At 44.7% G+C, this 27,122-nt stretch overlaps 1 protein-coding gene across 1 annotated transcript in view; it reads left to right on the forward strand.

Annotated features, from left to right (window-relative positions):
- lrmda (leucine rich melanocyte differentiation associated) overlaps nucleotides 1–27,122 on the forward strand; it is a 160,174-nt gene that overhangs the window by 1,463 nt on the left and 131,589 nt on the right. The gene's annotated exons all lie outside the window — the stretch shown is intronic.

Consider the following 27,122-nt stretch of genomic DNA (forward strand, 5'->3'; position numbering starts at 1 on the left):
TATTTGAATTTGCTGCATGATTTGTTATTCGCTTGGTTCCATTCAAGAAAAGCAGGCAATGATAATGCACGCAGCATCAGAGGTAACTGTGGGTCAGATGACTCAGAACTCAGAACAGAGCAGGTCTTGCTCAGAACACCATAATAATAACCACCAGCATTCTTGTTGATTTTGGGGTATTCAAGCACTTGGTTGTGCCTCTGAACCTTTTTTTTGTTTCATGTTTGAACCCCCAAAAATCAGACAATTGTACTTTGAGGTATTTTCTTGACATAGTCTGACTCCCCCTTTTGGGTTTTCCCTCTCGGCTCACATGACCACACTGGGAGTTCATGGGTGGGTGAAGGTAATAAGCAGCATGTGATGATGTTTTTAGCTTCCTAATGCAACGCGACGCCCTCCCTTTTAATAGACGTGATCCCTATTAGAATGTAACTAATCCACCACTTAATTGCAGCGTGTTAGAAATGCATGTGTGAGGTTTGTACACAACAAGGGGAAGTCAACTTGCTCCTTGTGGCAGTCTAAGAAGTGAAATGTCTTTTACACAGATGTACTATATTGTCTGCCATTGCATTTTACAAAGAACCAGGAATGAGGTGCTTATCTCTGAATGCAGAAAATGAACACTATCAAGTCTATCAAACGGCCACATTGGATAGGATACTAATTTTGAACAGAGAAGCTGCCAGATTCATTTCGTCCGGAGTCTGAACACAGCATCTTGATTAATATTGTGTTTGGATTGTGTTAAGCAGTAAAATCGGTTTGATCTATCTGAAGAAGAAGTTTAACAAATACGACTTGAGATAGTTACACGGATTTCAGATGTGACAACTGGGCTCTGCCTTGGCGTCAAGCGTCACCAGGTGTGAACGCCAACCCGAAACATTGAGCGCGTGCGCCGCATCACCACGCTCAAGTCAAATCCAACGGGAGACGTTGCCAGAGTTTGTTGCGGCTAATACGCTGACTTCTGTCAACGGCGTGGACAACGCTCCACCGCCACTCTGACACTGAGAAGCCCACCGTCACTTGCATCACTTTTAAGTGAGCGCTGTGTGCGCCCCCACACCATTTGTGTGTGTTGTTTGTGTATCAACGTGGCAAGATCCCAGGCAGGTATTGGCGGGGATGAACGCTCGGTAGCGATCCGTCACACCCACGCTCCTCCGCCGCCGCCGCCGCCGTCAGGCCGTCTCATCACTGTGTACTGTTGTGTCACCGCCTTTGTTCCAGGTCAGGTGTTTACAGTGTGTTGTGTTGACGTGATTCCCTCTTGTTGTTTGCTGTGGCGGTCACAATGGCCTACATGCATGCTGTCACACTGGACATTCACGAGATGCGAGCAAAATTCCTTACAGATTTGGTAAACAAAATTGTGCAGTGTCAGCATTTGGGACATGTCCCCAACACATTGCAGATGATATGATAGAATTTATTTTTTGCGGTATCAGGGTCCCCACTTGTTAAGGAATTCCGACGGGGTGTGAATTGTAACACCTGACGGTCATTTTTCCTCCACTGTTGTAGTGAAAGCAATTGTCACTGTCTGATTGAAATAGCAAGAAGTATTTTAATAGCACAACACTGGCGCTGATATCCTCTACTTCCATTGTTGTAGAAGTATTTTAATAGCACAACACTGGCGCTGATATCCTCTACTTCCATTGTTGTTGTTTTGGGGAAGTTTAGCCTATTTATTCATTTCAACGGTGACATTGAGATACAAATATGGTCACAGAGCCAATTCAACTCTCATCTCAAGGCACCGTCACGTGATGTAGCTCCCGCGAGTATTGAAGGTTCACTGTAAACGGTCATTCAAGTAGACTTCAACAAATGTAAGCGGCTTTTATTTCCAATAAGCCAATAATAGGATCCTTCCAGTCAACGCAAACACGAGCCTTGATGTCGGTCTTTGGAAAAAGGCAGCGTTTGTATCGAAGACGACCTCCTGGTGTGTGAAAATTCCATCTGTCTGTACAAAACAAGAGTTTGACTTTTGCATTTGAGATGAGCCCGGGCGTCGTACGTACAGTCGGCTGCACGCGCTCACCCAGGGCCGTGTTGGCGATGGCAGGCGTTTTGCATTTTAATGACAAATCAAGTATGCTAACTCGCATTTGAAAAGCAAAAGTGCTCTCGGTGTCGGCCGGCTGTCAAAGTGAGATGTAAGCAGTGTGATGAAAAGAGAACAAAGAAGACAAAGTAGGGAGGCCTGCTACACTGAGAAATGAAATAAAACCGTGTATGGCCTGTCAGCTGTGTCGTTTTAGATTCATATCCAAAGAAGGCGGGAGTATTAGCGCCACGCTCGCGCCTCACTCATCTGTCTCGCCTAATTCGTCACGGGGGCGCGCTGCGCTGTCTTTCAACGCGGCCAAGCGGCCTGCTAATTGACAAACACAGACATCCCATCCCAGCCAAGGTGGGCTTGCATGTTATAGGTGGGTGGAAAGAGAGAGAGGGGGGGGGGGGTGTCGCTCCCGGTCCTCGAATGAGAAGTGACAACGGGAAGAGAGCCTGTCATTGTCTCGCCTAAGTGTTCAATCTGCAGGCACGGCGCCATGCAGATAAAGTGTCAGTTAGGCGGAGAGGATATGAAACATTGGCGCTACAAAGTCGTCCCATCACTTAACCACCAGCGGGAACGTGCCTGTGCGTTGAGTGGTGATGTATAGCAAAAATATTCCATATCTGATCTAGGGCGAGCCCGTTTGGAATAACCTGAGCTCATAAATTAAGCGAGCAAATAACACATTTACGTCAGGGACATTGATGTTTAGTGTCAAAAACAACCATTTTAATTTCACCAGGCCGGCTTTTCCAAATTATGGACTCCTCCGGGGAAAGCGGGAAGATGTGTTGACGATGTTTGAACTAATGGATGGCTTGTCGTGTTCCGCCGTCTCTCCAATTTGAGCTTGTTTCTCAATTTCTTTCTCGCTGCTCAGATCGCTTGAAATGATGGTCGTCAGAAGAGAATTTGAGTCGTAAAGAATTACTTGTCTCAGAGCTGAGTGGTAAAAAGGTTTGTGTAGTGACAACATTAGCTAGCGTTTGCTGCTAACTACTGCTCGTTGCACTCTAAAGATTTGTACTTTTTATCAGCTTTCATTTATTTTGCACCATCCACATCCCAAAATATGCATTAGCAATTGTTCATAGATGCAAATTCCAGGTCTTGCCTAAAGTTATCTTGGATAGGCTCCAATTGACCCACTCGTAAGGATAAGCAAAATAAAAAAATGGATGAATGGCTGTACTTGCATAAGAGATAAAAAAGTCAAATGTTACTTTAAACATTGCCGGTACATACTTGGAAATAGTTAATACGGCATCCATTAGTTCCCGAAGCCAAAATTGTCAGCAATTCTGAATTAATTGGAAGTAGATGATCGCAATGGTAGGCAGTGTGTAGCATACTCGAAAGGCTAAATGGTGCCGACGTAAGCCCATGTTTAGAATCGTAGGTCCAAACGAGCGCATTTGGTTTGTCGGCCATTGTCGGAAAAAAAGAAGGAGTCAAAAGACAATATAGTTGCTTCTCATTTAAGCCTGCAGAGCGCTTGACTGTCTGAGTGCAAACAGAGGAGAAGGCTGCTGACAGCGCTGGAAGCGTCTATTAATCACTGTCAGCAGCCATCAGCCCGCTGGAGCTTTCCACAAGCTCCTCTTTGCTTCATCTTGCCCATTTGGAATGGAAAGGAACATATTTATGTTCCTTTTGTTCACATAATATATACTGGCCGGTGATGCCATTCCTTTTATGACTGCGTCACATTTTTTCCCTCCCCCCCTACCCTTTGGGTTTTTCCTTTTTTTTTCTTTATTGTACACCCTGAGACGGATGGCGTGCCACTGACACGAAGATTTACAGGCCTCCAGCTTGCAGTGGCGGAGCTTTAGAAGAGCCCGCTGACATCCAGCCAGCACTTTGGAGGAGGAGAATAAAAGCTGACATTTTATTGGCTCTAAAATAGAGAGAGAGAGAGAGAGAGAGAGAGGAGTCATCGTCGAGGAGGGGGAAGGAAAATAAAAGACATTCCGCTGCATTTTATTTATTTTTTTGCCAGAAAAATAAGATTGATTGGGTATTATTTCCGAACTTGTCAGCGGTAATAAGGACAACTATGATTTCAATTATCACCCACTAAATATAGTTCATTGCCACAATGAGCCATTTGTCAAGTATGCCCTGCCATGCTATTTTAATATTTTATGTTGACCGCCCCGGCTGGCTTGTTGGCTTCAAAGTCGTCTCGGGGATATATTTTTCCATTGACAGAATTCCAATTAGTTTTAGTACACTCTGGCTGAATAAAATGGCTCTTAAAATCGGCAATGTTTCCTCGCCGGGTTTGTTTTTTTTCCCCCCTTCCAGAGTGATGGATCTTTTACGAGTTGACCCGACGGGGCCCGAGTGGACACTCTCGCCTGTTTCTTACTCGGCCGGTGGAAAAGAAAGTCTCCGCATGTCTTGATCGTTGCCATACTCCTTATTTGCGATATTGCGTAAACATCTGCTGGGCCCGGGTAAAGATCATGACTCGCCTACATATTTAAAGCCTTATTAAATACTTTACAAGTTCTACACGCATTCCGCAAGCGAGGCACGTTGTAAATATGAGTCAGATGTATAATTCATTAGTGACATGTTTAGTAAGTCGACGATTTTGGGGAGCGCTAATGTGTACTCAGGTTTTGACAGGCGCTTTGTGCATTTTTAAAGGGCACGTTAAAAGCGGAGATGATTGGACCGGGTTACTGGGCTGTCAATAACAGGCCTGCTGCTTGAAAGTTGATGATGTGGAGGGGGGGGGGATTCGCCGCGTGTCGTAAATCTGCTTCCTTTCTTCCCTTCCCTGACGTTGCCTTTAAAGCCCGTAACACATGTCAAGTCATTTAGGATACATGCCATGCAGTAATGAGCCTTTTGCTATAAAAATCACTCGCGCTTTCTATCCAGTCTCCTATAGGGCTTAGTTTATGTTCAGGCCATTACCCTCAGATAAAAGATGTAAGCAACTGCGAGGCATGGAACATATTACAACACAGCCATGATTCTACATCTCTTGGCTGAGCCTCAAGCAAGGGGGGGAGAAATCCCCCCCAAAAGGTTTGGAAGAGGAACAAAAGCGCTTCCTTTGGTTACAGTCTAGCCTCTTGGAGTCACTTCACGGCCTTCAATCTGTCTCCGCTACGTCTTCCTGGAGGTGAAAAGTGAAGACAGATACTTGGGGCGCATTTCAACTCAACTTGGGGGATGTGCGCCAGGTGGTGGGGATGTTCACAAGAAGCCCCCCCCCCCAACCCAAAGCCAGACACCTTTAACCTCATAGTGTGTGAGGAACAACATGAATCCTGAGATCAGCAAGAAAACAATAAAACATTAATCCAATCTTGATCCCAATCCACCTTGCTAAAATTGCACATCGGTCATAGCAGAGGAGCGTTTAGGAAATATTGATAAAACTGTATGTCATGCATCTTGACAAGTCACTGCGGATGGCGATGCCAATCGGTTGGACTTCAATATACTCCTCACAACAAAGACATAAAATAGTCTTCCAAAGTTCTCCAAATTTGGTGGGGTGTAGGAATACATGCCGCTGCTATCTTGATATAGCAGGTAGGCATCAAACTTCCTTTTGTTCCCCAGACTGAAACATGAACTGTGTGATAGATGTGATAGATGCTGGAGAGCAAAGGGGGGTGCCCAAGTCTGGTCCTCGAGAGGCCCTATCCCCGGCTGTTTTCGATGTTTCCCTCTTCAACAGCCTTGTAAGTGGACCAGCACGGGCAGATCCTGCAGACAGAACATGCGCACGTGTGATGTGGACCACCCTCACAATGACCTCTGTGAGTTCATGTGGTGGAAAAGTGTGAAATTGTCAAGGGACGATTACAATGTTTTTCTGCCATAGTTTGAATGTCATATTTTTTAAGAGTGGAGAGCATGCAGATATTTGGAGGTGATTATTGAAAACAACATTTTTACCCTCACATCAGTGGTCATTATAACTTGGATCATGTGGAATTGACTGAAACGAAATGGAGTGCCGGAGTTGGCTCCAACCTGCACAGACCATTCACAGACGTTTGCTGTCTAAAGAAGACCCGGCGGACGTTAGCTATGGGAAGCGGAGCTACGGAAACTCCTTTGGGCCTCATCTTGGGCTGGCATGGAATATTCAGTCAGAGATTCATAATGTTTGGCCTCAAACGGCGTTGGTGGGCAGGTTCCGTCCATTTTTTTGTTGCTTTCCCGACACACTTGTCGAAAGCATCCGTGACGTTGGACAGCTGCGGCGCATTCGCCTCACACCTGTAACTCATTTCCCGTTGCCGTTTCACTTACACGTACTACGATCTTGCACAGTTTTGACTTTCCCAGCGAAAGAGAGCAAAGTGTACGTCCAGACGACATGATTGGCAGGTGATAACGACGAGGACTTCAACTTGTTTAATGTCCGTGCGAAGAATGCGCATGTAGAGCGGGATGAGCTTCAAAAATCAAGGGCAAGTGGTGTCTTTTTTCGAGGCTCCATCTGACATCCATCAGCATGGAAATATGTTTTAATGGTCAGGCGAGGCTGCAACACATCATAAGCGGTTGCCTCACTTTCCCACCCTGGGACACATTGAGATAAGAAGCAGTGACTGCATGTTTCATGTCCACGCCGATGACACGTCTTCTGGAACAAGGCTTTCATTTGCAATCGTCTTCTTTTCTCTGGTTTACCTCATAAAACCTCATCTCTCCGTTCTTGTGAGCCCGCCCCAGACGCTCGCTGATGTTCTAGACTTTCTCCCAGAAGCTTTTGTACCGCAGGGCACTGAAGAGTTCCTTTATTTTCTCCCTCTGTCTGGATCTTAGGCCCTTAGGTCCTCCAAAGCACCAAATGCGTCTGCACTCAGATGTTTGGAAAAACACCAAACAGTGGAGGAAGAAGTAGAAGACGTGAAACGGGAGGAAGGTGCGCAATCCTCATTGGGGCAAAGTGTTTGTGTTCGAGCAGAGCGGGCGGCGAAGAGGCCCAAGAGGGTGTGAAGACTTGTGATCTAAAGGCCGTTTGTGTGTCAGAAGGATCAAAGTGTGCAAAGGAGGAGGAATCCCTTTCACCTACTATGGCAAGCCTTTTTTTTGGGAGGGGGGGATGCTGGCGGAAGCTGGGTTGAGATAAACCTTTGCGTACCACTTCTTAGAATCTTACACATACATTGATATTCACGTCAATACACATCTTCGTTTAAAAATGTGAATATCCAAAGCTCTGCCCTCTATGCTAGATTGCACAAAAATGCCGTGTTGCACTATTACCAAAAGGGATATTACATTATTTACGTAAAAGGGAAGTCAACTGCTTTCTTACTGGGAAAAAAAGCAGAAGTAGTCTTTTTATTTCTGCTTACATCGTTAGTTATTGTTTGCGGTAGGTTGCCCACCTGCAGAAAAGAGATTGCAACAAAAAAAACGAGCTTCCTTTATTTTAATTTATTGGCCGTTTATTCATTTGTGATTGTTGTAGACTGGAATAGTTAATGCAAACAATAAAAAAAAAACTCTTTAAATAACAAAATTGTAGACCTCCATCAAGCCCAAAATACAATATCACAACAAAGAAAAAAAAACAAAAGTGGAAAACGAGACAGAGTCTCCAGAGACCAAAGAAAGCTAAAAAAGGAACCATTACGTTGAAGTGGAGAGTGGAGAGTCTCATTTCCTCCAGCGTTGCAAGCTAAGGCCCAGCAACAGCCTAAAGTTAATGGTAGCACCTGTTTATTTTGATCAATTCCAGTCCCATATCACCTCAGCATACATTCTCAGCGCCGACCGACCGACTCTGACGCTAATCCTTAGCTTGAACCCGGCCGGCGGAGGCCCCAGATACTGTAAATGCACACAAATGTCAGTCACACTCGCCCTCTCACACCGCGAGGGGTGCAGGGAGCGTATCCTTCCACGGGCCCGGCTGTTTAAATTAATTATAAGTTTTATAGCAAAGCCCGAGGCCTTGCACAGGCAGCTAATCCCAGCAGAGGGCTAATCCGACCCCACGTTACAGAAAATCAATGCACCTCTTTGGTGTTGGCATGCCATCAGGGCATGGGGACACATGTCAGACAGGCCTGCTGATTTTTTTATGAGGCTGCTGTTTGATGTGCTGGAGCCGCTGGAGGATGCTCCAGGTACACAGAATTGAAAAGAATATCCAGAAGCAAGAATAGCCCCTCTGACCCCAATATTTATTTATTATTATATATGTCTGCCCGTTTCTATGAGTGTGTTATTTTGGGAGCTAACAGCTGCTCTCAAAAATGGCATTTTTATCATTCGGTATGCTCACAGTGAATTATTTAAAAAAATGAACGCACCCTAACTCACAAATTATTGGCAGATATGTGCACTGATTGCTGTTGAACATTAAATTCTGAATGTCATCACTCCTCGCAAACAATATATTTTATTCTTTATTTTGTTGTTTTCACATTATACGTTTGCCCAAATATCTTACCGGGAATTGTTGTTCGCATTTCATTCTCATTAAATGATAACTACAATTCACGAGCAAGCCTAGCAGAGAAAAACTGGATGATTGATGAGTTTTATTGTAATTATGTCAAGCGTTTGTAAGGGATTTTGTTGGTTCTCTTTGGCTGTAGATCAACTCATCAGTCAGACTGGCTAGTTTAATTATGTTCCTTGCAGTTTTTGCGAGATTCATCTCGACGGCGAGGATTGGTTCTGTCATTTCCAAAGTGTCAATCTGTGGCTTTTGCAAATACATCTTTTCATGTCCAAAGATTGGAGCGTCGTGATAGTATGTCTGCGTCTGTGTCACTTTAATATCTTGTCACTTTTTTGTACATTGTCAACACTGAAATAATCTTCTTGTGCTCTGACACGGTTTAATTGAGCTTTTCCGGCCTGTAGTTTATAGCTAGCAACAGTACTCACCTTTGACACTTTTTTATTGGCAAGACAAGGATAGAAGACAAGAAGCAACCGAAATATTCCACCATGCTAATGTGAGCTTACGCTGTTGTTGTGCCTTAGCTTAGTAATAATTACTACTTCACTGTCTGTCTTTTTGTATGTTCTTCGAGTGAGGAAATGACACTGATAGCAATCTTGTATCTGGTCATAAGACCTGGAAGTCTTTGACCCTTCTTATCAGCAAATCTATCCTTTTATCTTTCAATGAGGAAAGCTGAATCTTCTGATCCCTGCTAATACACCCACTTATATTCTCTATATAATCACATTATTTCAGCACAATGGATATCGTTGTGCGGCTATATTTTTCACAGTATGAAGATGGACAAATTGACCCAAACATGAGTATTAGAATTGCAACAAAATCAGCCATTCAGAAAACAAGTCCATGCGGATGACTCACTGATACCAATGCAATCTTTCACACAGCAATAATAGCTACCTCATGACCGTAAATCTCAACCATTAAACAATAAATAAATACAAATCACAAGACTGCCTCGCTAAACAAAATGACATTGATTTTCTGCCACAGACTCTACTTTTATCTTTATTGAGAATAAATCTGGGTGTTGACGCAAACAGCTGAAAATTTGATTAATGGTGCAAACCACACTCAAAGCCACCTCAGTTTCTGCATAATGCATTTAAATTCTAAAAGTAATAGTGCCAACCATGTTGTAATTGATTGACCATAAAACTACACCTCCTGGAATTTGCTATCACAAGATTCACTTGTTGTTTACTTCAACGTAGCATAAATGATCTTCGGTGCGGTCCGAGGTTTGATGTGAGGTAGAGCTTATGGAGATGTCAGCAAGTCAACTCGGTTGGCATTATTCATCAAGGTTGAAACGACCAAAATCTCACATCGCAGCCCGAATATAACAGAATGTTCCTTGGGCCAAATGGGCTCAACCTCGACCAAGGTTTGAATCAAAAACTCTTCATGAATTTTTTAGCGATGCTGCTACAGCTGGGCGAACCAATAAACAAACAAACACCAGCAAAAAAAATAAATAAAAATAATATAGAATAAATCTTCTGTGGCAAGAGATACTATAAATATTCCAGTTTCCAATCTTGGTAACATGGAATCTGAGACCATGAATGAAACCTCAGTCTTGTTTCTGGTCGTCCTAACTTCCAAGTGTTCTTATTATCACGTTAGTCGCCGAGCGGTCGGTCTAGCCACGTGTCATCCCGAGACGGAGCACGAGGGGAGATTAATAGATGTTTCTTCCCTTGGTTTGTTATCTCTCTGGCCGCTTTTTGACTGACTACGTCGCGTGATAAACAGAAGGGAAGGAGGAAGGCCCCGCGCGTTTCCTGAGTGTGACACTATCGGCTCATCAGCGTTGATGCCACGTCGCCCTCTGACAGCACAGCTGCGCGGTAGAGGAGAGGCAGCAGCCCACAATGTTTGGGATGTGCATTTTAATCCTGGCCTGTTTAATGTTTACCCCGCCGCCCCCCTCGCTACACCCCACCCGCCCTCGACAATCTGGGCCAGACATCATTTTAATGGTATGTACAGTGATAAAGCCAATAAAGTGTCAGGATGATTGATAATCGGAGCATTATAGCAATATGACTTTCCAGTTCTCCTCTGCGCTCCAATGATGGCTTCCAAATTGAATTCTTTATGCGTGTGTGCGCGCTCTCGAGGCATGCGTGTGCGCACCTTGTGCCAAAACTGTAGGTGAAAAGGAAAAAGCGAGCTTATGCAATGTGTTCTATCCAAAATAACAACAATGCTTTGGGCTTGCTTGGTACTCGTGTGGAAATATGGAGGGCGCTGGCAAGACTTATGAGGGCGATTACCATATTTCTTGCACGACATAAATGAGACAGTCTTACTTTGCCCTGAGTGTCCCAAGCTAGGAGTGTACGCTGCTTCGTGTCAAAGCTGGCTTGTGTCAGTGTGTGCGTGTGTGTGTGTGTGTCTGTCACAGAGCTGGATGGGAGGTGTAAGTGTGTGAGAGGATAATGTAAACCTTTCCAAACATGGGTGGACGTTGACATCCCACAGACAATGGAGGCACCTCGCGAGTTGATGGCAGTGATCTTGACATTCCTTTAGGATTGCTAATATCATGACAGCGAGTTTTTGTTTTTAGTTGTTTGTTTTGATGTTTTTTTTTTTATTAGTGTACAGCAATACTACTTACAAAAATCCCATAATGTAATTCAAAACCTTTGGCTACTTTGAAGTTTTGGGGCAATTTACTCAATTTCTGCAAAATTCTGCAAAAAAAAAAAAAAATCACAGATTTAGCATATGTCTATTAAAAAGGTAGGTGGTGGAAGGTTGGACTCCATTTTACTCCATTACTTCAGTTTAGCCATTAATGAGTGTCTATGCTAAGTGACACCTTATGCCCAAATGACGATTATACGGGAAATACCTAATCAGCATAAATAACATTCAAAAGAGCGATCACAACAGCTTTGTTTTGCTGTCTCCTCAGACTATACTTTGACTCGCTCTCTCTCTCTCTCTCTCCTCTTTTTCCGTGGCTATTTTTCCACAGAGTTATTGCTTTCCGTTTGCAAATCGATAGCGTTCGTCTTGAGATTGACAACACGTGTCGCCCTTGAGTGCCGCGGGTGTCTCGGCGGGCCAATGAAACGGCTCCTTTTATCCCCAGTAGCCTCCCCTGCCTCTTCCTGGCAGCCATAGAAAGCTCTTTGTTTTATGTAAATGGTGATTGATGACACGTCTGGCTCAGCCGGCAGTTTTTGACAAAAACTATTGATGGCTGCGCTCAGTAAAGTGTTAGTGCAGGTGACACGGCAATCCATTTTCACAGAAAAGGAGAGTGAAAGCCAGAGAGAGAGAAGCTGAAGCTAGAAAAAGTCATGAACCTGTTACATATTTGGAGCCTCACTTCCAAGTTAGGCTCTTTGTATTTGTGCACATGTGGCCTGAACACTCGCATTTTGGGAATGGTGTTTTCTGTTGCTTTATGTATGCAGTTTGACACTCACTAGCACTTCACTAGTGGAGCCCATTGTAGGAAAAATAAACCACCGAAACGTACTTTTGGATCTGATCCGGCCATATGCGGACTTGTCATGTCGAAAATCTGCATGTGAGCGATGATAGCATAAAATAAAATAAGCGGCAAACACTTGAGCTGAAATAGAGGCGGTGCTGACGTGAGTCTGACAAAAGCAGATTTAACAGATGCTTCAAGGGGACCTTAACTCATGAAATCCCGCTGTCCTGCACGCCGGGCCCCGCCCTCTAACTGCTGTATAAATAGATTGTCTTGACAGGGTAATTCATCTGCGGCCATGAAAACATCAGCTTTAAAAGACAGCTCGCTCAGACCCCTGCGCTTGTTAGGGGCCAGATCAGCAGCCCAGATGCCTGCGATGTAAACTCATGAAGGGAAGATTAATTTATCTGTCATCCCTGACTTTGACAGTTGTTGTAAATTTGACTCTGGCCTGCGCTCGTGGAAGGGAGAGGAGGGGAGGCGAGGCGAGGCGAGGCGAGGCGTGCGTGGAGTGAAGATATGAGGAGAGGGAGGACAGAATTAACGACTGAGGGCTAGAATTCGACAGCTAATGTTGACACGGAGCTGATGCGTCGAGACGCACTCTCTTTCGCAATATGACCCGCTGCCAGTTTCCCCAAAACGCTTCCCAAAAAGAGCAACCTTCGTCATTTTCCAAGATGGCGGCCCGCGTATGGAAGGCAGGAAAGAGAAGAGCGGCGCTTGTGTCAGAAAAGCCATTTGGCGTCTGATTGATGGTAGCAGGCGAACCACAGCGGCCATGTTCTTCTGATCTCCCCCGACGCGCTAGCCATGTCTGGCGCGCCCCGAGAAACAGGAGATGTTTTTTTTTTCCTCAACGTTTTCAACACCACCGCTAGGCACATTATGATATATTTCCCCTCATATCTGTCTCAGTCTTTTGGACAGTTTATACCTAAGTTTATGGAGGTATTCAAAGTTAAACTATATTTGTTTTCAGGGCTGTTGGTTGAGAGTATTTAATCCTATTCTGGTGAAATTGCTTTTTTGACTAATGCCTCTTCACTTGGGAAGACAAAGTTGTTGTTTTTTTGGTGCTCCAAAACAGCAGCAGTTACCCTCCATGACACCATTGTTCGTCGTTCTTCATTTTATTGTTTGGTTTTACGATTAAAACGGTAAAAGTATAGCTGTCCGCCCAAAATCATGTTTCGGCATGTGTCGTTATGTATTTCTGTTGGTATTCACGTTTGCGTGACGCAGTTTCAAATGAGACTGACGTGCTGCCAAAATCATGTGACGAGCCATGCACTCCAATATTTGCAGAGTAGACATGTGGCTAGAGCACGAGCAAGCTACATTTCCCGTTTCTTAGCTAACACGTTCTGTGTAGAAATTTGCTATGCTTCTCAACTATTGAATCAAATGTTCTGGACTGAATAAATCAGAATATAAATACATGTACTGTTCCACCCATAATTAGAATTAATTACGGGCCACAACTTTTGAACATACTGTACACGTGCTTTCCCGCGATGCTCGCTTACATTGGGGAAAGCCTCTCAATTTAAATGTGCTTGTTTGCGAGCGCGCTGCGTTCTCAAGCGGAATCTCACATGAAAGCAAAGCAGTTAAATTTGGCTGCAATTCATCAGCACCTCCTTGCATGTCTGATTGGACCTTGGGGAGGTGACAATTATAGCCCAGGAGATATTGAGCTTTTATTGTAGATTAGCATGCTAATAGGCTTTGATTTGACAGACCTCGCTTTCCCCCCGGAGAGCGACAGCCTCGAGCCAAACGCAGGGCTTGTCTAAGGGAGTAAACAGGGGGAGAAAAAACCCCCCAAAAAACGAAGGGCGGGCTGTGATTTGAGAAAGGGGAAAGTAGAGACTGGGGTGAGAAAGCTTGGTGATTGAGGTGGTTTGGAGGAGCGTGGAAGATATCGCTAATTAGCATGTGGAAGAAGAAGAAAGGTTGCGACAGAGGAGGTAACCCGGTCGTGATAAATATGGTGACTTCACAGCCTGGCCTCCTCCCCTCCCTTTTGTCTGTGGAAGCCCACAGCTGTGGACTTAAGAACTCCTTTAAGGAAAGGAAATCAAAAGATAATCCCAAGTTTGATGTTGGGAGCAACCTTAGAGCCAGAGGGGGAAGAGGGGTCACGGGTGTATAGGGCCAATGAGTTTAAGCTGTAAACCCTTGACAAAAGCTTCTGACATTGTCATTTCCTCCCCGTGTCTCTGAGTGTATTGGCAAAGTTGGGGAGCGCCTCCTCCGTGCATGACTTAACCGACTCAAGAAGAATAGAGAGATAAGCAAAGAGTTAAAGTTAATTTCCCCGCCAAAACAGATTCCCTCAGGTTGCATGGAATCCTCTTACCTGCGCCGCCGCGTTTGCCAAAATGTTCCCTCGCAGATGTAAATATGCTCCGAAATGTGACTGACAGCTCTTTCTTCTAGTTTATGACTCAGATTGTTGCACAACTTGTGCCGTCTTATTGCATTACTGGATAAAGAAACAGAACGAACAAAGCCTTCAATTACTACAGTAAGCTGATCTCAGAGAAGGCGAGCTGGAAAAGTTGTGAAGTGGGCCGTGGCATTTTGCTTGCCACGCGTTTTCGTTTTCAATCAACGCTGCTATGGAGCTTTTTAGAATCTTGCAATGCTGTTTCTGATGGAGATGTGGAACAGAAACATATCCATTGATGCATCAAAGGTGGGCCCATCATTTCAGATGCATTGTATGTGGCAATAAGTGGGAAATCCCTGAGAGTTGTCATCTTTTCAAAATGTGACACGCTGCTGTAAACACACAAACTTTTCCAATTTGAATAAATTAGTAAGTGTGTCTAAACTTTTGAATGATACTCCGTATCCTTTTTTTTTCCCAGAAATAAGCCAATTTGGGTCTAAAAGGGGCCGATTGACGACTTGGGTCAATTTGATTCCACTTTCAAAAATTGTTATTTTTGGTTTCATACAAAACACCACAAAAATGTGGGATATCGTACGCACGATCATCATTATATCATTTATTATTATATTATCATATTATTATATTATTATGTTATTGTATTATATAATGATTATACATATTGGAATGAGTAAAATTATTAATTTATTATTGTTATCATATTACAATTGGAGTGAATTGTCGTATCATTATCGGTTTGAATCACATTGGATCACAATTGGAATGAATCGTACCATAATTGGACTGAAGCGTCTCACTCCAGATCTGATCGTAAAAGCGTCAATCATAGAGTAACATTGTACTCAGCGTGCATACGTCATACGTTTGAAATTGCATCCTGATATGTCTCATATCGGTCTCAGAGATGGAGATGCACTTTCCAAGTATCTAAGGCTTGTTTGCTGACGTTTAAAACCATTGGTTTTATCTTACATGTGTTAAAGTCAGCAGACCTCATAAAACTTGACTTGATCATGTCTTGGGGAGCAAGGACAGAGATGCGGGGAAGGCCATAATACATGTTCTGATGCTGACAGCTGACCTTGAAGAGCTCAGATGACAATCATCCCCGTATCTCAGTTAGTGCTTGCAGCCTATAAATGACTGTCCGGCCTTCCCAAGATGTCTCCTGCAGGTGTCGTGTTCGGTATTTCCTCGGAGCACATTTTCTTCACATGAGAACGTAATTGTCAATGATGAGGTCCTGGAGCTTGGCGAGGGCTCTGAAGAGGGGTGGGAGGGGTAGTTGTGGTGCTGGGGGGGGTGGGGATCTGTTGTTTTGTGCCAAAACTTCAGCTCTGGACGATCCAAGGGCTTGCCCTTTGGGACAGCTCCGGCCTGCCAAAAAAATGTCGTTCTGAGAGAAAAATAAGATTAATCTATCACCGCCTGCGCCACAAGAGAAAAAAGTTGCACAACAGGATGTTTGGAGATAAGTGTACGTAATGAGCTGTTAATGCCTTGCAACAACGGAAATAAATGAATGTTGTGCTCACAAGGCCAAGTCATCCTTGGCTGGGCCGTGTGCTGTTTTCTAAAACTGAGAAGCTACAGCAAGAAGTCCATTTCCTGTTTTATGCATTTGCCATCATTGTTGGTATCAGATGCTGTTTAAGCCAAAGTCTCACGTGATCTGGTGAAGTTGCGTGAGATTTGCTGAGGTGCCAGGTCGGAAGTAAGTTTTTATTATGACTAGGTACGATTGTTAGACTCTTGGGATTGCACTGTACTCTTGTTCGGACTGCCTCATACCGTGCTCAACTTTCCTGTTCTATGCTTGTCATCATATTTGGATTTTTGTGAATCTCCAGACGCATTTTTTTCAAGAACAAATTTCCCTTGATCAGACTGTCGTCGTTCCGAGCATGACCAAGCGCTTATGTTTTCATCTCCTTCTCAACTTAATTGTCTGAGTTGCGGGAGATGTACTAAAGCGGGAAGAAGACAAAGTTGAATCCATAACGACGCCACTTTAATGACACCAGCTATCTTCCTCTCGCCGTCGGATTCCTGCGAGCCTCTGAGGGCCGTGTGCTACAAAAGCGAAGACAGTAGGGCTTTGACAGCTCCAAGTGTCTAGGGCCAGCCAAATAATTGATAGCAGGCTGCCTGCATCCAAGGTCCTTTAGCAGTAATTGCAAGCAGAATCTGACTCTCTGATCTCACCAGTGGTATTGGCTATGCCAGAAGAGGCTGGCTTTGACAGATTGCTTTCCTGCAGTAATAACTAAGGCATGTTCTCCCCTTTTCTCACACAAGGCCGTACAAATGCTGCCTCCACCGCACAACCGGCGGCCCCAAATCATCACAGATTATTCTCCATGTGTATTTTTCTTTCGGCTCAGATTTTTCTGACAGGACCCTCTTCCACTAATGGCTTTGCCTCTTAAGCGTACATCATTTTTTTTCATGGGTGGGAGGCGGTGTTCATTTCAAGCCCGAAAGTGACAAATGTGTTTGCAAAAGAAGACTTTTGTTTCTAATTGCCCTGTGAGATGTATTGGCCTTAAAAGGATTTGGTCTACGTGTGACCGACCAGCTGTGCTCTGAAAATATTTAAGATTAGAGAGCAGAGAGGGGGCTCAGGAAAAAAAAAAGAGGATTTTCCAAACACTTTCCGTTGCCATGGCTCTCGCCCTGAATGACAGCCCTGAAGGCTTTATGGCCTTTTGAGGGATGGTCCGCTCACTCACTCGCTCGCTCGCCCGCCTGCCCCTCCCCTTTCCTTCCCTTCCCTTCCTTCACCCCCTCGCCCGAATCCTCCCCTTGTGGGCTCAGTGGCACTCCTGCATGCTCACTGTCTGCACTGTAAAGCACTCGGGGATTTATTGTCAGCTGGAGTTTCCTTGATGGGGTGTAATAATACCGTGTCTTTCACACCCGCTAAGGTGGTAGAATCCCCCTCCCTCTGCTGATGAGAGGACCCCCGCGGGCTGCCCTGCGAGCGCCTGTGTTCTCCGGCGCACTCATAAGCCTGGCAGCTCCGCCCCATGGCTGTCCAAACAAGGTTTCTCAACAGGCCTCCACATCAAAAAGAGCATCATATGGGGGGACTGCAGGAAAGTGAAGCGGCAGGATGCCGCTTTTAGGTATTGGTTGAACGCATTTTTTTACAAACAGAAGGAAACTTGTTTGGCTTTTATTTCATGCAACTTCTGCTTACAAACATGCCCAAGATTGAGGATCATAATGATAGCCGACGTTGAATTCCAAGTGAAAATCATTAAATGCATTGAAGTGTGCAAAGTCACCCCCTCCCTCCGACTCCCCGCCGTAGGAAATGCGATACCACAGCTCGTCCTATTGGCTTCCAAAAGTCCGCCCTGTCAGTCTAATTTCATTTTTTTTTAAATAAAAGCTTAAATCACTGCAAATAAACATGCATAAATGAGTCTGACAGGAACATGTGGAAAAGATATCAAACACAATATGAAGAAAGTCAAAAAGTCCCTAAATGCCTCAAAGCAAACGTGCGGCCCAGCGGGCGAGCTGCCAAACAGTATAAATAGAAACCCCTTTCAAAAAGCTGCGTTTTTAATGAAAAGTCTTTGGACTGATCCTGGAACCGTAGGGGGGCGGCAAAAGAAGGAGGGCTGTGAGAGCAGACACTCACGCAGGTCAGGGAGGGACAAGATAGATGGATGGGCACGTCACGCTGCTTTGAGATGTCCAAACATAGACTCTTCTTGGTGGCGGATGCAATGTGAAAATGTAAATAAACTTTATCGGAACTAGGGGTCACCGCGAGGTTGGATTTATACTTTTGCCATTCACCCCGCCAAGCCCATCCGTCATCCCCTTGCCCTCCCAAGGCCCCCACCAGCCTTTTCCTTCTACCAGGAATCACAAGACCCCTCAGATGAACTACAGCTGACCTTCTGGACACGAGGCCAGCTGGGGTTCAGATGCCAACGTTGGCGAGCTCTCACTGTTTATCTCTCACTTGGGCCATTATGAGACATTCACGTTGTGTGCCTCTCTTTGCTTTGGAGGGAGCCCTTCTTTTTACTGTTGCTTTAGAGCTCTGAAGCAAACTATTTGGAACTGCTCTTATTTACGAAAGTCTTTCGTTTGACCTTTGACACTTTCCGTATCTCAGCTACGTCATTTACCCAACACAGCAATTGTCATCCCATTTTGCACAATGCCACACCAGTGCCGTAGCAGAAGGCCCTTTCATCATTTTTCAGTTTTATTTGATTTCAATGTACTAACTTCATAACTTAAAGAAAACCCTTCTTCTTTCATGGGTGAAATCTTGGGACTAATTTTACAAGTTCAGAATATGGAAACATTTGCCGGCATGCAATAAATGTGGCATTGTGGCAGTTGACACCTTCCTACAAGGGTATCTCGCATGCTTTCATTCCACTTTCCAACTCTGTGCACTTGTCACGGCATCGGAATATGCGAGCACACCTGCCTTCTCTAAATGACTGAGGGTCAGCTGGGAGCCGCTTTGATCAGCGTGACAGTTTGACTGCCTCGATGGGAGTGGCACTGATAATCCCTTAGCTTAACTCGTGCTTTTTTGGCCCAGCTGGGGTCGTGTCTCGGGATAAAGCGGCGGGGCTAAGACTTAATCAAACAGCGGGGTCGGTGGCCGAGTGAAGGCAAGGCAAGGCTCTTTGAGGGTTAGCGCATGGAAGGGCACATTTGGGATGGGGATGAATAGGCACAATCGGAGGATTAGAGTGTTTTGCCTACTTGCAAATAGGAGCGCTTCAGCAGGTCGTCCTTAAAGAGTCCTAAAGAGTTTGTCAGTGCGCTTAACCGAGCGATCTGAACAGGAATCAGGAACTTGCGATCCTGAGATGGGCACGCACCACAGTGGAAGTCGTCTTGGCAGTTGTGCTGAATCTGATGGTGTTTTCTCAAATCCTACCATTTGCTCAGAGTAGTCCTCGAATGATTGTTGAAAGTTTGTTTTGTAGCCGTTGTGATGCGATTTGAGTCATTTGATTATTCGATGTTGATATTTCTCAGCATAGCAAAGCGGTCGAGTCTTTCAGACATTTATTAGCAACAATACTGTTATTGCGGCATCGTCAACTAGTGGCCCCGTATGTGTATAGCAGCGCTTTACGTATTTTCTTTCGTGTTAGTGTTTTGATAAGACTATTGTCTATACAAGCAACTTTTGTAAAATACGAGACCATTGTTGTGTCAACGTACAGATCGCAATTCATTGCGGTAGGTTTTCTTTTTTTATATTCTTGAGGATTTAGTAGTGGATGGATGGATTATGGACAGACAACACATCATCTCTGTTGAAAATAAGTACAGACAACTCTTTTTGAATTATAAACCCTTTTCTCAGTCTGTCACCTCTATTGATTTTGCACCGCTTCAGTCTCTCATAGTTTATATCTAGCCATCAAATAGAGTTCCTGAGCAGGATTTAGTGTCACTGTGGGCCTGCTGGTGCAAGTGTGTGGTGGGACACTACAGCAATGCTGCCCCGGTTATTGTTTAAATACAGTAAAAAAAAAAAAAAAATGGAAAACAACCAGGAAGCATAGTGACCGGAGTGGGCAGCACATCTGGCTCACAATTCTGAGGTTTGTGGTTCGAGTCTCGGTTACAGATAAATCATTTGCTTGCGGAAATTGTCCGTAGGGCTGAATGTGAGTGCGGTTGGTACAACCAGCCCAGACTGCCGAGCCAGCTCCAATAGGCTCCGGCTCACCCTATAGAAAATGAATGAATGAATGAATGAAGGGATGGATGAAAATCACCCAAGGAGATCTTCGCAACAGAGGACTGATGAGAGTAGCAGGTGGCAGTGCTTTAAAAATTGACGTCAAAGTAAATGGAGCTTTTCTATTTCAGGTTTATAATCTCAAAATGAGACGATTGATTGCCTGGTGGCAGGAAAATGGCTTCAGCGGGTCTCATTACGATTATGATGGCGTTTTTGTTGTCGCACTCAGGACTAAGCTGTCAGAGGGAGGAAGACAGGGAGGACTCAGGCGTTCTTCTTCTTCTTGCGCTTCTACTTCTTCTTCTTCCTCCCCCCCACCACCTCCGAATTACCTGCTGGGTCCGAGCTCTTTCATGCTCTTGTTGTGACAGGTAGATTTATAAGGCTTGAAATTTGTACAAATCAGTTGTCATTCAGCAGGCAGCTGTCAATGTGTCAAGCTGTCAGGGCCCGCTGCGAGGAGACGCCTAAGGGGGGCTGTGCGAGGGGGCAACAGCCCAGGAAAAGGGAAATGGCTTCAAAGGGGCCCCGAACAGCTCCTCTATCGGGCGGGCCTCCCCTGCCCCTGCGGAGACGCCATCGACTTGCTCTTGATGTCGAGCAAAGACGCGCCGATGCCTGACGCCGCTCGCCGCTAAATGGCTGCAAACGTGTAATCTCTCCGAGGAGGCGTATTCTTGTCGCTAATGCGGCTAGCCTCTCTCCTTGGAGAACGGCAGCCATTGTCACAGGAGCTTGTCTCGTTTGCTTGGGTTTTTTTTTGTTTTTGATTGGCGGTGGCCTGCTGGGGGCGGCGACGGCCATGACAGCCACGGGGGTGGGGGGGGCAAGGTGACGCGTGCACACCTTGGTCTCTGTCCTCCAATCCGTCTGCGCCGGCTTCACAGGAAACGCGGGGAGACAGGTGCGGAAACAAACGACAGCGGCTGACAGAGATGCGACGGCAGCACAACACACGCCTCCACGCCAGATGACAAAAACACGCTCGCATTTCTCTCTTTTTGCGCTATTATTGGTGATGTTGTCACCTTCAGTGGGCAAACAGGTTGCTGGCTAATTAGCACATTGTCTCTGCTCTTGGTGACAAGAAGCGGGTGCTTATTATCAAAAAACGCAATGCCGTATAATTTGCACATTTGACCGATATTACATGAGTGAATAATGTTCTGTGGGTTGCTTATTATTCAACATTTGAGGAATAAACGATTTACTGTGTCACTTTAACACAGGCACTATTGTCGTGCACGACTGTTATGATGTTGTCACGTTTTGCTTTTTTGACAGTCGGGTGACAATGTTGACATTCCGTTGTTATCGCCTTGCAGTCAATTTAATGACAATAACAGAACATTGTTAACATCCAGGGTGGTGCTAATGTTTGCTAAATACTGATACTATTGTAACAGTGGTAAAATCATAACTACAGTAAATAGACTATTTGAAGAAGAAAAAAAAAAGAATTAAATGAAAAGCATTAAGTTATATGTCTGCACCTGTCCACGACCTACTTTTGGGGCCCCCACCCGCCAGTTGAGAATCCATGCGCTCAACATGACTCCGTTCCACTTTTGTGGATGGAGAAAATGGTCCAAATGAAGTGATGTATCGCTCCCTCCTCTGGCACACTTATTTGCTAAAGTGACTTTTGGGAAGCAATAGGAAACTGACAAGCGTCATGAGAAGGAGGGCAGGAAAAACTCTGCTTGCTAATTTGAAAGCTGAGGACTCAATTTATCCAAGCTATGCCACGCTAACCTCGCTAACCTGGCCACAGTCCAAGACCTGCTCCAACACAGCCGCAGTAGACATTCATCAGAGCTGCATGGCTACACAGTAATTAGCCTGATGAGGTTTTTTTGGTGTGTTTGGGTTGGGTAGGCTGTGTGTGTGTGTGTGTGTGGGGTGGCTTCCTAATCGATTTATCACAGTGCCACCTGACAAAGTGGGGTCCCGGAAAGAATGGCTTTCATGGGATGCTGTTTGGAAGGTGACACTTGCTCAACAGCCTTGCAACAAGGGGGTGAAATATTAATCAAAGTTCTCCACGCAGCTATTAACAGCTGCCGGCCTTGTCCTCTCCTCTGTGTGTTTGTGTGTGTGTTGTGTGCCAAGCAGCAGCAAGTGAGTCCACAGAGAGATGAGTGTGACATGTCGGAGTTTGTCTTGTGAAAATGCAGCTGTCCACGACATGACAGCTACAGCGTTTGCGGGCCCATTACCGTGTGTACGACATTTCCCCAGGAAACGGCTTGAAAAATGGAAATGTGGCCCTTGCAATATTAATTGCTGTCACAAATCATAAATAAGTTAAAAAAAGACATTGAGAGGAACCAAGTAGAGTGGTCACCATTATTTATTGGTCCTGATATTGAATGATTATTTTGTACAAAGTGGTATTGGAGTTGATCTAGTTTTACTATAAATTTTGATTTGTTGGATTTCTGGGGGCTTTGACTTCAAAGGCTCTGCCCTATCTTCAAAACAATCTGGTTTCTACTCATTAACCGTGTATTGCTTTTCATAGGCAGCCCTAGCTGAGGAAATTCTCACGAGAACGGCCTCCGTGTTATTTGACAATCATTCAGTGAATCAGCCCCCTTTTTGAGGCTGTCTTCTTTGACCTTTTGTGATTCCACTCAGTGAAATGTAATAGATTTGCACTTCAAAGCAACAGCTTTGGTTTACAAATGAAACCTGAAAGTGCCCGGCGGTCGCCCGATTTGGTTGCAAATTAACTGTTCATTGTTGTAAAGTTGTTGACACATGTTAAGCAAACTGGCGTTTGTGTAATGAATAGCTCGCAGATGTCATCGGCTTTATAAGGCGTGCGTGCCGAAAGGCAACGCGGAGGATTCACATGAGCTAAGTTATACGCTCCAAAAGGTCCTTTGTATCTAGAAAAAGTTCATGAGGGGGGTTAACTGCTTCACCTAAGAATACTGAACTCAAACCACTTACAGCGGTTATAAAATTGAAATTCCAATTGCCGGTTCATGTGATGTAAAAAATGAGAGCAAGTGAGGCAGGACTTTTTTTTTCACCTTTTAACCTGACAGATAAGATGCACAACTCATTCATTTTGGACGGCCATCCAGTTCTTGGCAATTTTCTTTCTACTTGATGTTGACATTCCTTTCTGTGTTTTACGGCACATTTGATTCTTGTGTACCCTCCTGACTGATACCTTTTGAATTATGAGACCCCTCCGATGTTGTGGATGTTCTCTCTAAAAACGTGTTTGAATTTAACAATAACAGTAACCTTCGTGACTCAATCCTTATTTAACAGCTTTAAGAGAACATGTTATAAAACCATGTCCTGAGACAATCATTCAAATTAAATCAGGTCTCGGTGTAGAGATTTTGCCTGGTTTTAAATATATAAAAATTTACTAGCTTTTGTGCTCAGCTCCACTGTTATTGTTTCCCCTCAAGCTTTTTTGTTTGATGTCGTCAAAGGCATATGTCGTTTAATAGCAAATTAATCCCTCCACCCCCTACCGGCTGCCCCTCAGTAAATCAGGCATGCCAAAAAAGCAAACCTGAGCACGGTGACTAATTAGAATCAATGCATAACGGGCCTCCTTCAGTCAAAACACTGCACTCTATAATTGCTCATAAATAAAGCCTTGCTGTTTTTGTGCGCGCTGTAAACAGCTGAATGCTTCAATTAAGCACAAATACGTGTTCAGTGCAGGCTTTTGGAGGGGTGTGTGTGCGTGTGTGGGGGTAACCTCCCCCTCGAAGCCAAAGCCGATCCTTTTTTTTCATGGCGTGCGTGAGAAGCAGCCATCTTGTAAGCGTGATAGGTCCTCTTAGGTACTAAAAGTTTTCATTAAAGGCGTCTGAGTTGTGTTATTGACACAGCAGGGCGCCCACGTAGTATAAAACATTTATCAGCGCGCTTTTCCTCACCTAATAAATCATCCCAACAGGCTTGAGCATATGGCTGATAACACCTCGGAAAAAGCCACGCGCGAGTTTCCCTGGAATGGGCGGGAACGCCACCTCTGCAGCTTCCTCTTCCCGTTCGTCTCCCACAGTTATTTTACACGCCATTTTCTTGTTCACCTTATCACCTCTTTGTCACTGTTTCTTTTTTTTCCCCCCTTCGAGCCCAGAAGAAAGAGGGAAGCAATTCCTGTGTGTAAAGGAGCTGGGAGGAGATAACTCTCTCTCCTCCTTCCTCTCTTTCTCTTCATGCTGAGAGGGTCCTGGGAGGTGCACAGACTGATGGGAGAGGATGATATATGTAGCGTCTGTGTCCCGGCTCTCCTCTGGCCCTTTGTCATTAATCATAGCCATTAGCTTTTCTCTCTGCAGCCTTGTCTGGGCTCCAGTAGCCCTCCAAAAAGCTACACCCATTTTCTCTTTCTCGCTCATATCTAGCACCAGAAAAAAGCCACCTAATACTGGAATATAACATGAGTTGCTTCTCGTTTGTATTTGGTTACCAACATCATTGGAAGCTGGCTTGATAGGGAGTAAAAATAATTTGTAGGGAACTGTAATCGTTTGGCAACACCCCACAGATGTGGCGTCCTCTCTACCGGAGGCTCACGTAGAACTCATTCACGGCTAGCGGAAGCTCGCAAACGAGTCCGACGTCAACCAAAAGCTGATTGTTGCTCGCGCTGACAGAGTCAGATCAAGTGTGGAGCAAGTCATTTCCTTTTGAACATTGCACAGCCTTGTTTTACGTTGACCAAAGATACCACTCGCCCACATCAGTGGCCCCTTTCACGTAACGAAGTCAAGCCATCAATATTTAGCACCTAAAATGAGTACCAGAAGCTGCGTCATTGTCTGTATGAACAGTGATTGGCCTCTCACTCTGAGCACCTTGTATTTTTTTCAGTACGGCCTCTGGAGGACCATTTGTGCAATTTCAGATATGGATTTTATAAGCATCCCCCCCAACCCAGTCGCCCACGCATCCCCACAAAGGCAGTCCTTTCCACTTTCGAGACCCTGTTTTACCTCATTTCCCTAACTGTACCATCCATAGTGTACCTAATGAAACGATTGCAAGTAGTTATTGCTGACTTATTACGTGGACACGCAGCTTTATCAAAGCGCCGCATTGATTTAGGAGAGTGCGTCGCGCGGAAAACTCTGGGGATATTTCATTCGGCCGACTGTGTGGTCGTAATAATGGGAGCCGGTACCGAGTATGCATTATGCATAGAAAGACCATAGATAATTCAAACGTGAGGAACACATGCATTACCGACATAACCTCTCACGCCGTCTATTACGTTAGATGGTGCTATTGTTAGCCGTTTGCACTGGGATCCCATTACGGCGAAAATGCCGCACACTTCCAGGCTTTGATGAAGCTCGAAACAGCTTACTCAGCAGCGCTGGCTCCCATTTGACAGTGTTTGTCCCAGCGAGCTGCAGGTGCCCTCCCCATGAGATAAACATTTGGCTCCTGTTAAGCTCCCCCCATATACCTCCAAGGTGACTGACTTCGACAATGCAATTTACGTCTCGGTATAAAACAATCTGAACGATTTACACCAGTTTAAGCTGTTTGTTGCAGTCGCCACACCATCTCTCGCTGGCTCTCTCTCTCTCCGAGGGCCAATACCACGTCACCTCCCTCATCCCTCGAGAGCGCAACATTGATCGTGAATGCAGAGATGGATCCATCCAGCACCTCCACCCCCACTCGTCTTTAAAATAGCTACAACAGCTTTCACGGGAGCGACAATTATTGCAACATGCAGATGTCAGTAATTTCAATGCGACTGATGTGGTCGTAATGAAAACATCTGCGAGTGAGCGAGCCGCCGCGCTGTAGGATTTATGGCCTCTTTCGAGAGAAAAGGCTGAGATGACATTTTTTTTTTTTGTAGCTGCACTGCTCCACACGCCATTGTTTCTCCCTCGTGTTCAAAGGTGCAGATCAATTAGCGTCCAGCACGGTTAGCTCGACCACTGACACCGACATGAAAAATGCATGTGTTTAAAAGAGATGTTGGAGCTATTGGCTGGTTTTATAATGTAATCTATCATGCAGTCTTGCTATGACTGGCGGACCTTGAAAAAAAAATGGGAATTCGTTCGAACCGTATCTGTCGTCATCATAAAATCGTTATGGACTGCGCAACGTTTTAAATAAGATTCTAACATTGTTACCTGTCATAGTGTAAAACGGTATTGCTATACAAATGATGTTGAGTCAAAATACACATTAAACAAGTTAATCTGTGTATAATTAAATCATTAAAAGCTATGAGTTCATCTAGAAATGTTTAGAAAGACTATTATATTAAAAAGATATAGTCGCTGGTTAAGTGAAATCCATTTTTCTTTAAATAAACATAGTACTTAAATTAAATAAAAACAATGGCTCTATTTTATGTTTAATTAAAAAAAAGAAACATTCTTGAACGTCACTGGACTTCCAATTATAACATAACAGCTTCTTTCAAAGTCATTTAATCAGTAAAGTAGCTTTTAAAGTTACTTTTTCAAGCAAACTCTTTGGCTGGCAAATGGTCCCAATCCGTTTTCTTTGTGCTACTTTTTAAGGGCGTCTCTTTGGCATTCACCATCCTAGCTTGCTTGCGTGTTCATGATAATGACGGCAGTGCGGAATTAAATGAAAGCAGAAATCCCATCAATGGCTTTCTGGTTTATGTCTGTGTTGTCAAGCCACTCTGATAAAATACCTCCATCCATCCATTTTACACTGCTATGATGTCATAGTGCCGCCTCTCCATTCCCTTCAGGTGAATCATGGCAGGGACACGTCACCCGCTCCGCTCTGTGCGCCATATGTCCAATTGTAATTAAAGCAACGTTAAGAGCCCCGCCCCCTTCCCCTTTGCTTTCTTCTTGATGCCATCAGAGGTTCTCCAACGTGTTGACACCATGACAGCAGCGTAGGGCGAAAGGCGTCAGGAAGAGCGACCGGGGCTCGGTCACATTCCATTTGCAC

The sequence above is a fragment of the Syngnathus floridae genome, chromosome 9 (assembly GCF_059516105.1).
Source record: "Syngnathus floridae isolate MCC-2025c chromosome 9, RoL_Sflo_1.0, whole genome shotgun sequence".
NCBI lineage: Eukaryota > Metazoa > Chordata > Actinopteri > Syngnathiformes > Syngnathidae > Syngnathus > Syngnathus floridae.